This window comes from Hippopotamus amphibius, chromosome 1 (genome assembly GCF_030028045.1).
Source record: "Hippopotamus amphibius kiboko isolate mHipAmp2 chromosome 1, mHipAmp2.hap2, whole genome shotgun sequence".
Classification (NCBI taxonomy): Eukaryota; Metazoa; Chordata; class Mammalia; order Artiodactyla; family Hippopotamidae; genus Hippopotamus; species Hippopotamus amphibius.
The window spans coordinates 73,948,018-73,960,684 of NC_080186.1; the positions used below are offsets into that span (position 1 = coordinate 73,948,018).

Below are 12,667 nucleotides of genomic sequence, written 5' to 3' on the forward strand. Positions count from 1 at the left end.
GAAATTATACTCTTAACCACCACATTGCACTCTTCTTAAGGTACCTTTTACAATGATTTTTAAATGACTTTAGTTTCAGAAAAGATTTATACTTACATGTGTAAGAATTTCCAAACTATGAATATTTTAGAGAGTCTAAGGTCAGCAGTGAAAAATAAGCACAAACTTTCAGAAAAACTACTGTAATGTTACTCTTCTATTCATTGGCTAAAACTGAGGAGGGGGAAAGGAGAACCAACACATGGCCTCGTGATTCTTTTAAGTTGCATTTTCAAAGTCCAAACCATTTACAAATTAAATCCATTTGAAGAAAAATTACTTTGATTTATAAAATATACAGCAAATGATGACCCAAGACTCCTTAGCCTAGACTTTAAGAAGATCTGGCAGCTTCTGCTTTATGCTCCTTGAACCCTAAGCTGGTATGTTAAGAAGTTAAGTAACTAGAGAGAGAGGACCTGTAGAGTGACCCTAAAGGATGCAGTGCAATGTGGAACAAAGACCACATGAAGAAGCACAAATGCCAGAGATATGAGTGAAGAATCCATTCTCAATATTCCAGTGCCCAGTCAGTCTGGGCATCCCAGCTTAGGAACATCATGAAGCTGAGATAAACCATCCCCATTCTGTCCTGCCCATCATGAGAAATATTTGAATGATTGTTGTTTTAAGCCACTCTTTCCTCCTCCTTCATTTCCACATCAAAGTCTCACACTGGTACACATGATTGCTGAAGACTATGTCACATGCCTGTGGTAGCTGCAAGGATGTCCAATAATTTGCATCCTGATGCCTCCATGAGGGGGGTGGAAATAACATGGAAATTTCTCTAGTATATGAAAAGATAATGGCACCTATGAATAAGAAAGATGAATAATACACATACCTATTAGCCATGATATGGAAATGTGAGCAACTAACTGTGGATTGTGCAATAAATTTAGATGCTACTTGAGAGCAGGGACTTTATCTGCCAATTTCAGATATATCTGAAAAGAATCTAGCAAATACATAGTAGACACCATTTGTTAAATAAATGACAGAATTATGAAATGCTGATCACATTTTACATATCTCTCATTTCAACAGATATTTAATATGTCTTTCCTGTTGGGAAAAAAGAGTTTCCTATGTATTTTTTCTTTTTTGATGACTATTATAAGGTGAAGATGGAAGAAATAGAAGTAATAACAGCTTCTGGGGACTATCAGTGAAATTGTTTAAGTGAAAATGGACATAGAATAATTAATATAACCTAATGAAAGACTCACATACAGAACAGACTTATGGTTGCCAAGGGGGCAGGGAGAGATGGATTGGGAGCTTGGGATTAACAGATGCAAACTATTATATATAGAATGGATAAAAAATAAGGCCCTACTGTATAACACAGGGAACTATATTCAATATCCTGTAACAAACCATAATGGAAAGGAATTCCCTGGTGGCGCAGTGGTTAACAATCCACCTGCCACTGCAGGGGACATGGATTTGAGCTCTGGTCCGGGAAGATCCCACATGCTGCAAAGCAACTAAGCCTGCCTGTGCTCTAGGGCCTGTGAGCCACAACTACTGAGCCCACGTGCCGCAACTACTGAAGCCTGCACACCTAGAGCCCGTGCTCCACAAGAGAAGCCACCTCAATGAGAAGTCTGTGCCCCACAACAAAGAATGAAGAGTAGCCTCCCACTTGTCACAAACAGAGAAAGCCAACGTGCAGCAGTGAAGACCCAACACAGCCACAAAATTTAATTAACTAATTTTTAAAAAAACACAATGGAAAAGAATATGTGTATATATACTGTATATACATACGCATATATATAACTGAATCACTTTGCTGTACACCAGAAACTAACACAACATTGTGAATCAACTATACTTTGATAAAAAACAAATTTAAAAAAATATATATATATACACATATATAAAACCTAGTTAAGTTATTGAATTTCAAGAACAAAGAACTAATACCACAGTCATTCAAGGGAGAAAGAACATGTGATAGTTAATTTTATGTGTCAACTTAACTGGGCTACAGGGTACCCAGACATTTGGTCAAACATTATCCTGGGTGTGTCTGTGAGAGTATTTTGGGGCAAGATTATCATTTGAATTGGTAGACTGAGTAAAGCAAACTGTCCTCTCTAATGTGGCTGGGCCTCATCTAATCAATTGAAGACTTGAACAAAAAACTGAGTAAGAAGGAACTTTACACCTGCCTAACTGATTGAGCTGAGACACTGGTCTTCTGTCCTCAGACTAGAAGTTGCACCAGTTGGCTCTCCTGGTTTTCAGGCCTTTTGCCTCAGACTGAAACTACACTACCAGCTCTCTTGGGCCTCCAGAGACCTTACCAACTGCAGACCTTGGGACTCCTCAGCCTCCATAATCATCACACACACACACACACACACACACACACACACACACACACACACACACACACACACACACACACACACACACGAGAGTGAGTCAAAAATTATCCGCACTCTGGTTATATTAAAACTTCTGTTGGCTGCACTGTCTTATCAGTGCTTTCCATTCAAGGTTACTGTCTCCCCCGTCACTGCTCTGCAGGTGTGAATGTGTTACATCAGTTCATTTGTAACTGCAGCATGAGCAAAAATGGATGCCCCACTTGTGATGTGCACAAAAAGGGCAGCGTGCAGTGATTCATTTTTTGTGGTCTGAGGGTGTGCACATCTGCACACTTCTGCCCACACTATCAACACTCTGCAAAAACTTCATTTTGAGGTGTTAAAGCATCCTCCCTATTGTCCTGATCTTGCTCCATCAGACTTTCACCTGTTTGGTCCCCTGAAAGCAGCCCTACGAGGACAAAGATTCACTTCTGATCAAGTGAAGACAGCAGTGCACTCGTGGCTCTCAGCTCAGCCTAAAACACTTTTCAATGAGGGAATACAAAAGCTTGTTGACAGATGGACAAAGTGTATTGAAAAGCAAGGAGATTATGTATTTGTCTTTTCTAAAAGTTAATTAAAATTACTTCTACAGCCAGAGTACAGATAATTTTTGACTCACCCCCGAGTGTGTGTGTGTGTGTGTGTGTGTATCTCCTATTGGTTGCCTCTCTGAAGATCCCGGACTAATACAACAAGTCAACTACAAGGAGAAAAAAATCAAGCTGGCCTCAGACAGCTCCATGATATTCAGTGCTAAAAAATAATGGAGCAAGTTTCTGAAGGAAACTCAATGTCTACAGAATCTTGAGGAAGGTAACCCAAGAAGTTTAGACACTGCCAAGCTGTACTTCAAATATAAAAGTAATAAGTATCTTCACATATGCAAGATATCAGGAACACATATCTACAAATCTTTTTTGGACAGAAAATTTACTTGACAGTGAAATCCAACCAATCAAGACATGAATCAACATAAAGATTTTCTTAAATAGAGAAGCTGGGATAAAACAAATGACGGCAAGACTTGTGGTTCCAGAACAGCACTGAAAATGTCATAAACTTGAAAACATTAAAATGACAACTTACCTAAGAAATCAGCAAGAGGAAGAAGGGACAGGAGTAAATATAAAAGCACAAATATTTTTATATATCATAATAGCAAAATAATAGATAACATTAAAAAATACATCATGAAAAAAATGGCTCCAAAGATTTCACTTTTTTCATAACCTTTTGCTATGGTATAACCTTAGAAGGATTCTTTACAAAGTATTATCTCTTTTCATGGATACTTCAATTTAGCAATTCTTTCAAGTTCACCCATTTCTTTTTCTTCCTTTAAAATTATGTGAATTTAATGTCAACTTAAATTTAAAATTTTTTAAATAAAAAGTAGTAGATGTAATCTTATTTCTCTCTAATGTCTATATCCAAGTATACATTGGAAAATATTAGAAAACTTTTTTTATATTTCTGAGAAAAACAAAGTTTGCCCTAAGGACATTATATTCCACCAAAATCTCTTCCACGCTAAAACAGCAACATTCTCAAGCATTAAAGAACCCAGGGAATATGACAAACTTGAGACTTTTCTGGGAAAAAAAAATTCATGCTTTAATTTGTGCCAGTAAAATTAAACCAATAAAGAAATTCACGTATAATTCGAATTCTTTCTATTTTAAAATAGTGAGAGCTGAAACCATCTTCACCAACACAGCTTACTGTCTAAATTCACACGACTTTATTATTCCACTGTCCTCATCAATATAACTTTACTATTCCAGGAAACTCTTGACCAGGAAGATAAAAAATAACTTTTTTGTTCAAGAATTTTATGAAAGATTCGTAAACTCTTCAATAAAAAACAGATATGACAGTTTACATTCCCAGACTCTGGACCCATCACCTCAAAATCCACCAATTTTAAACTATTATACTATGACTCTTACCCAACTCTAATCAAGCCGCTGCATTGGAAGTCCAGACTTAAACAACACTCCAAAACTCTCATAAATATCCTAATTTTGTCCTCCTCCCTCTAAGATGCTAAGACACTGTCAATGCAATGTTCCCCCTTACCACTGTAAGAATAAATTCGTTTGTCCGCTCAATGAGTTGTTTAGGTGTTATTCTGGGGTAGCCAGCATTCAACAAAATTCATGACTGAAAAAGAAAAACACAACACAAATCAAGGCAAGAAAGTAATGACAAGAAAATCCAAGCATACCTCAGAAGGTAAGGATAGAAATGAGGCGGGGTGAATGCATAAAAGCCGGAGGCGAGAAAGACCTAGATTCCTTAACAAAGGTCTGAGGTGGGTTTCACTTCCTGAAAAATAGGGTCTTAGAGATAGCTGTTGCATTCCTTCTCGGGAGGCTGAGGGAACAAAGACCAATATAACACCTTTGCCTTCTGTCCTGAGCATAATCTTCAAAAGTGTGGCTCACGGACCGACCACCTCAGAATCATCTGGAGTGTTCCAGAGCAACGCTTTCTCCCAGACCCTATCAGCATCTCCACAACGAGGCCTTGGAACTGGCATATTTAACAAACTCGGCGAATTAATAAACTCTCAAACCAAATCAGAGAATCCCTGAGCTAAAGGGTACAACTGTCATAGTTAAATTACCCTTTCCAGGGGCTCCGGTCCGGCCGAGGTCGGTGCTACAGAGGCTGCCGAGAGGAGCGGGGGCAGGGGGCGGGCAGGGGGCGGGGCTGGGCCGAGGACGCGAGGGCTGAGACCTCGGCTACAAGCAGAGCTGGACAGGACAGTGGGCCTGGCTAAGGCAGTGTCTGCTCACAGAGCGCTGGGCTACAGTTTCCCGCGGGCCGCATGCACAGACGTTTGAAGACTCGCCCCAGGAGCCACACAGAAATGTGGGTGCCACTGCTGCAGTGCACCGGCCCGCAGCTCTCCGGGCGCTGGAGCCGGCAGGGGACGCTTCCAAGGATCTCCAGGTTCCGCGGATGACCGTGCAGCGAGCCATCAGTGGTGACGGGAGACTGGTTTCACTTATCAAGGCTACCACAGCTGGGGATGATGTGATTCCTCACATCCACAAGTCTCTGGTTAAAGAACAGCAGAAAACTGCTTAGACAGTTGTTTTAACCGACTCTCTTCCTCCCTGTCGTTGTACAGTAACTGCGACAGAAGAAAGATAATGGGGATATGTGGAATTTTTGAAACAGTTAAATAGAAAAGCATAGACAATTACTTCAGACGTAATAAAAGGAGCATTTGTAGGTTCTTAGACTGAAAGTTTGATAAAAGTACATTTTTAGGGACTTCCATTGTGGTCCAGTGGTTAAGAATCGCCTTCCAATGCAGGGGATGCGGGTTTGATCCCTGGTTGGGGAGCTAAGATCCCACATGCCTCGCAGCCAAAAAACCAAAACAGAAGCAGTATTACAACAAATTCAATAAAGACTTTAAAAATGGTCTATATCAAAAAATAATTTTTTTAAAAAAGTACTTTTTTGTGTGGCAGCAGCTGTGTATTCATTGGCTAGGTTTCTCTCATGTGTTTTACACAAAAATGGAATTGATAAACCATATTTTTTAAAATTACCCTTTCCAACTTCACCTTTTATTAAAGGAGATTTGACTCTTTAATTAAAACAGACTTTTGGATGGAATAGGTAGTGGTAAGGTAACCCACAGCAAGTCACATGGCCAAAGTCTGTCTCCCTTAAAACAACTCCCTTCTCAGCTCCCTATACTACAACTCTCTTCCCCACCCTGACTAAGTGTTGATTGATTGATAGGAGCCTTTTATGAGTAACTCTACAGCAACCTGATTTCTTTGCCATTCCTTTAATTTTTCAATTATTTGTTTAAAGTTTGTTTCTGGATAGTAATTTCTGTGAGTACAAGGACAGTCTGTCTTATATCCTGCATTTTTTTAAAGAAAAAATTATTCATGTCACTTGTTAAAGAATAATAAGGCAGAATTCATTTATTCAGGAGAACTATCATGATAGGGCTAGGGACCACAGCAATAGGGTATTGTAGGGGAGGAGAGAGATTGAACACAACTCTGAATACAACAAGGAAAAAGTGGGAATTTATAGCAAAGGAGTGGGGTGCATGGCGGCAAGGGAGTCAGTAAATGGAAAATTACTAAAAGGAAATATCAGGGGTAAGAAGGGTTCTGGCTAAACTGATCTAACAGGATTCTTGCTGAAGGCAGCCCAAAGTGATCAAACGTCACCTGGAAGATGATGGAGTATGAGGGACTCAATTGGGTATTGAGGACGATCAGATATTGAAGACGGTGTATTCTGGTTAAACTGATTTAGCAGTGTTTTTGTTAAAATGTTATAATACAGAGACCAACACAGAAGTCCAAAGTCAAGACCTAGTTGAAAAAGAGCTCAGAAGAGCCTGATTAGAATTTGGTCAAGGAAAGAATCTTTGTCACCATATCTCCAAGTCCTTAGCACAGTGCTTTGTCCATAGATGTTTAATCAATATTTGTTAATTAATACCATACTGGAAAATGTTTGTCAAAGCAATGATTTCAGTTTTAGTGGAATTAATGGTTAGTCTTTCTAACAGTAATTGGTCAACAAATTATATTGCTACTTAATATCATTCCTCATTTGTGATAATAAAACAAAGCTGTCCACATAAAAGATCAGATCTGAGAAGGAACAGTGGTGCAATGGAAAGATAAAAGTGCTGAGAGTCTTACAAGAACTTTTAAAAATCCAAGATAATACATTGGTTATTAAACCTTTCTGAGATTCCAGTTATCTGTAAACTGGTGGTTATATTAGCTACATCACTTACCTGTGGGCTAAAAGTGTTGACAAACTATGATCCATGGGCCACATCTGTCCTTACAGTCCATTTTTGCACAGTCTGGGAGCAAAGGATGGTTTTCACATTTTTAAATAGTTGAAAAGAAGAATAAGGGGAGGGGGGACTATATGTAGCCCACAAAGTCTAAAATATTTACTCTCTGGCCCTTTACAGAAACAATCTGCTAATCCCCACGTGATGGTTAAATTTTTCGTGTCAACTTGACTAGGCCAAGGAGGGCCCAGATTAAACATTATTTTGGGGTGTGTCTGTGGAAATATTTCTGGATGAGATTAGCATTTGAATCAATGGACTCAGTAAGGTCGATTGCCCTCCCCAATGTAAGTGGGACTCAATCCAATATTTTACAGCCTTCAAAAAGAACAAAATAGGACAAAAAGTCAAAGGAAGGGGGGATTTGCTCCTTTTTACTTCCTGCCTTGTCAGTCTGTTGAGCTGGAACGTTCATCTTCTTCTGCCCTTGTACTGGAACTTACACCATCAGCTCCCTTGGTTCTCAGGCCTTTAGACTCAGACTAGAATTACATCACCAACTTTCCTGATTCTCCAGCTTGCAAACAGCAGATTGTGGGACTTCTCAGCCTTCATAATTATGTAAGCCTATTCTTCATAATAAATCTCTCTCCCTCTCTCGCCATATGTGTGTGTGTGTGCGCGCGTGTGCACATGCTCCCGCACGTGTCTCCTATTGCTTCTATTTCTCTGAAGAACCCTGACTAGTACACCCTAATAATGGTAAAATGCTAGAGTTGATATATGTAATTGAGATAGGGTAGTAAAGGTGTCAACTCAAAGTAAATTTCTTTTTATTAAAAAGTGAAGAGAAAAAAAAGCATTCACTAGGCCAATAATTACCAGGTGCCAGAGGCTTTGAACCACGAATCACATTACCATATTATCTTTCCTGTTTGTCTAGGGACCATTCCAACACTAATCTCCCACCCCATCCCCAACCCCAATGCATTCTCTATGAGGTCCTCCCTCAGCCTAGGGCCTGGAAAGATCACCAGGATTCTGGGTACCCAAGCCTATAGAATGTACTGTAAAAGCTTTATTCTTCTTTCTGATAACATTTAAGTGACAAGATAAGCAAAATTTTTTTTAAAAAAAAGTTAAAATGAAAGCCATTCACTTGAAAACAAGCTACTTATAAACATTGTCATTAAGAATTTGCAGCAGCAATGACAGAAGCTCCTGCCTGGTAAGGCTGGTGCTCTGACATACCCATCACATGGTCAAGCCCCGAGGTGAGTACTTGCTTCTTACTGCTACATGCATTCAGCAGGTCAGGTGGCTTTTCTTCTAAACTTGTGTGAAAGATACACAGACAAAAAATTACAATTGGGGTCAACTTCAGCAATGTCCAGCGTTCTACTCCTTTCACTTTCCAATACCTATATTCTTCCCCTTCCTCAGCTTTTTCAAAATTATTATCACTTCTACAGCTTCTCCAGTAAAGTAATATACAGCATGTGGAACTGTTTCTTTCTAGAAGCATGGAGTTTCAAAGTGTGATGCTAATGTGAATTCTGAACCTTCATCTAGTGACTCTTCATCTCCAGATGCTATCAGTAAACTGGAAAGGTTAATTTAAAAAAAAAAAAAGAATCTCTCCATACTTCCTTTTCAATAATTGTTCTAACAGTGCCTGGACTTTATGTTTCTGCTTTTCTTGATTGTTTTAACTGTAACCTTTTTCTTTTTCTCCAATCAGTACTACACCCATCATAGTCAACTATTTCAGGGCCTGCAAAGCAAAAATGACCTGCCTTTTCTGGCTCTGATTTCCCCTTGTAAGTTTTTGTCAGAACTTTATAGGTAAAGTAATCTTTGGGTTCAACATGGAAATCTAAAACAAAAGACATAGAGTGTCAGGACCTGAAATATTTACTTTAATATCCTACAGGCTTTTCAAGATTGGTTCACCATATTTCTGTACTAATTCACTTACCCATCTAGCGATTGGGGAACATTTCCAGAGCAGGGAGACCAAAAGTCTGGAATTGAATTAGGATCTGGCTTTCCTGTTGTTGCTGTTTTTTCTTCTGCTCTCTTTTACTTTTTGAAACTATTTTGTCCATTGGGGCTGCTATAAGAAAATACCACGAACTAGGTGGCTTATAAACAACAAACATTTATTTCTTACAGTTCTAGAGGCTGGAAAGTCCAAGATCAGGGTGCCAGCATGGTCTGATGAAGGGCCTCTTCTGGGTTGCAGACTGCCTACTTCTCTCTGTCCTCACATGGTGAATGAGTAGCTAGCTCTCTGCAGTTTCTTTTATGAATGATATTAATATCATCACCTAATCACCCCCCAAAAGCCCCATGTCTTAAAACCATCAACTTGGGGTTAGGGTTTCAACATATAAATTTTGGGAGGACACAAACATTCACACCATCACTAGGACTCCAGCCAATTTATGTTCTGCATCATTTTCACTATGCCATTCTACTTCCGCTCCTGGAAGGTCAACACTACCACAGAAAATTCCTTCCCTTGCCAAAAGAAGATCAGTTCAATGCTGCATACTTAATTTCCACACATAATTTCTTCAATAGATCTTGGCTTCCAAATGAGCACATTTTACCTGAAGTTATTTCAGTGCATCTGGTCTTCTTTTCTCTGCATATATAAAGTTCAGTGTAGCTTGAAGGAGTGTAAAAGACAGGTTTAAATCATTCTTGTCAAGATACCAAAACTTGAAGATTTTGCATCACCAGGTACATGAGAATTTCTTTATTAATTTGCATTTTTAGCAGCTTCTAAGGAGTCTGAAAGAACATCCTCAAATATCTGTCATTGTGCTGCTTTTAGCCTTCCCAACTCCTATGACAGGGTAGCACAGAGGCATCTCCCTCTTAAGGCGGGGGAGATTTTAAACACCTCCCGGACACAATAACGTGGCTTAGTAGTCTCCCAGATGTTCTCTTTTATATTCGTGATAGGTGTTTTCTTTCAAGTAAAAACCAATAATAATCTTATGCATGTTCGTGTGTACCTGTATGCTCTGATTTCAGGGAGCAATGGAGTTCTCAAAGACCTCAAGACTAGTAGCACATAAGGAAGAATCATGGCATAAAAAGGAGTGGTTTGGGTGGAGAAGGTGACATGTGGTAATGCTTCACAATGTCATCCCACCACTGGACTATATAGGTCCAAAAGTCTGTCCATGTTCTGACCCCTGCCAGTGATTCCCGCCTTGCTTCCTATTACTCCTAATCCTTTCCTTCACACATGTTCAAACCTGTGCCCCTCCAGTACATCATCTGTACCTCATCACACTCTAAGATCAGGATGTCTTCTTGTTTCTTTCCTCTCCACTAGAACCCTTGAGGGGAAGGTTGATAAAGTAATATCTCCTCCACCTAATAGTGCATATAGTAAGTATTCAGTTAATATAAATGAATGAATAAAACTGATGATGAACATTGCTCGTCCCATACTGGATTTATTTTAATCATGGAATATTCACCTTACCTTGTCTCCTGACACACAGATGCCTACTCACTGCCACCACTGCCTCTAACCAGCCCCCACTTCCACCATCACCACTGGGCTATGAGGTCTTTGAGGATAAGAAAAACATAGCATTAGCTGTGTCCGGTGAAACACATACCGCACTGCCTGGAACAAAATATATATATTGATTGAATTCACAATATTTTCTCAGGTTGGCTCTGCACTTTATATATCAATAAGTGGACAGCGGGCGGTGCCGGGCCTACGGAGCCTGGCGTCTCCCCGCGCCTCCCGGTGCCCACCCGCGCGCCCGGAGCCCAGGCGGCCGCCACGTCTTCCAGGGCCAGCGTGAGCGCCCTGCAGCGCCTGGTGGAGCAGCTCAAGCTGGAGGCCCCTGTGGAGAGCTCTGATCAAGGTCCCTCAGGCAGCCGCAGAGCTTCAACAGTACAGCATGCAGAACTCCTGCAAGGTTGCCCTGCTGGTAGGTGTTCCAGCCGGAAGCAACCGCTTCTGGGAGCCCAGATCCAGTGCTTTACTCTGAAGACTGTAGGGAAGAAGTTCTCTGAGGAATGCTTTCAAGCACAAAGTGATGAATGACTGCCTCCAAGTCTCAAGAAAACATTTCTCCAGCCAAATGACTTTTAGATATTTCACAGGCCCTTTCCTGTGGCCTGGTCCTTTAGCCAAAATTCTACAGAAATTGATGAGTTTCTACTCTAATAAGGAAACCGGATGAAGGAGTAGATTTTAAATAATAATGGCCTGGGTTTTTGTTGAAGTGCTTTATACTTAGACAAAAACCTTACCACCAAATATACCAAAATACACCTCTTTCATTAAGTGAATTACTAGTTTTCTATACCTGGAATGTTATGTATGTTTTATTTACTAGGTGTTTACATTTTGGGGAGGAAAAAAGTATTTTTTGTTAAAAAAAAAATTGAATATTTGTAATTTGTTGTTCCCGACTAAGATTTTTATTCCATAACAAAATTGGTTCTTTTCACATGAATTTGTAATTTCTAAATGAGGACAAGCAAATATAAAATTGGGGGGGAAATGGGCTTTATTAATCAAATGACGTGTTGATTTTTCTAAATGAGAGGATTTTTTTTTTTTTAACACTAAACATGGGAGCTTGTTTGAAAAGATTAATGTTGTGTTATGTATTAGATTGCCCCATCCTGTATATGAAGCAGATTTGGTCTTTTTAAGTTCCTCTGCTTTATAGAGGTGGTTTTACTTTAAAAAATACTAAATTATTTCATGTCTTTAAAACAATACTTAAATGTGATCTACAGAACATTGCAAATGATTTTTAAAAAGTAATGTGGAAAATATTACAACCTAAATGAATTCTTAATGTCACAAGTGTTTTACTTTGATGATGTGCCTTTGATTTAATTTGGGACACTTAAAAGAATATTTTGTGTTTGTTATAATCTTTGAAGAGCTTGAAAATAAAATTTCTGCTTAATTTCTGATAATGACAAAAAAAAAATAAGTAGACACCACTTCTATCCTCCATGACAGGCTTTAAAATGCATTTTATAGTCTTCTCACTTTATCTCACAAGATTTACTGCAAAGAGAAGTCACTGTGAGTGAGTCAACACATGGCTGAGCTATTATAAAGATTTCCAAATACTTTAAAATTGTTAAACTTTTCTCCAACTTGGAAAGGCTCAGGAAAGCTTCCTCTTTTCCATCTCCCTATGAATTTGTTTTATTTTGGTTTTGAAATGTTTTTGCAGGATATTAAAACAAACCCCTGAGAAAAATCCATGAGACAGTTTAAATGAGTTGGGATTTATAAATACTTCCCTGTTTAATCTGGGCCCTCCATGGACTAGTAAAGGCAGCATTTTGCTCTCAGAATTAAATTCATCCTATCTTTTTCCTTAGAAGCAATAGAAATTTGAGTATCAGGGCTCATTATTTCAACTTCCATAAG

General features: G+C 39.2%; 3 pseudogenes; 2 read left to right on the forward strand and 1 right to left on the reverse strand.

Annotated features, from left to right (window-relative positions):
• Positions 1–4,676: 4,676 nt before the first annotated feature.
• LOC130829401 (histone H2A.V-like) lies at positions 4,677–5,525 on the forward strand (annotated as a pseudogene).
• Positions 5,526–8,416: 2,891 nt separating this feature from the next.
• LOC130829468 (nucleosome assembly protein 1-like 4) lies at positions 8,417–10,005 on the reverse strand (annotated as a pseudogene).
• Positions 10,006–10,239: 234 nt separating this feature from the next.
• Positions 10,240–11,255, forward strand: LOC130829578 (guanine nucleotide-binding protein G(I)/G(S)/G(O) subunit gamma-10-like; annotated as a pseudogene).
• The last annotated feature ends 1,412 nt before the right edge of the window (positions 11,256–12,667 follow it).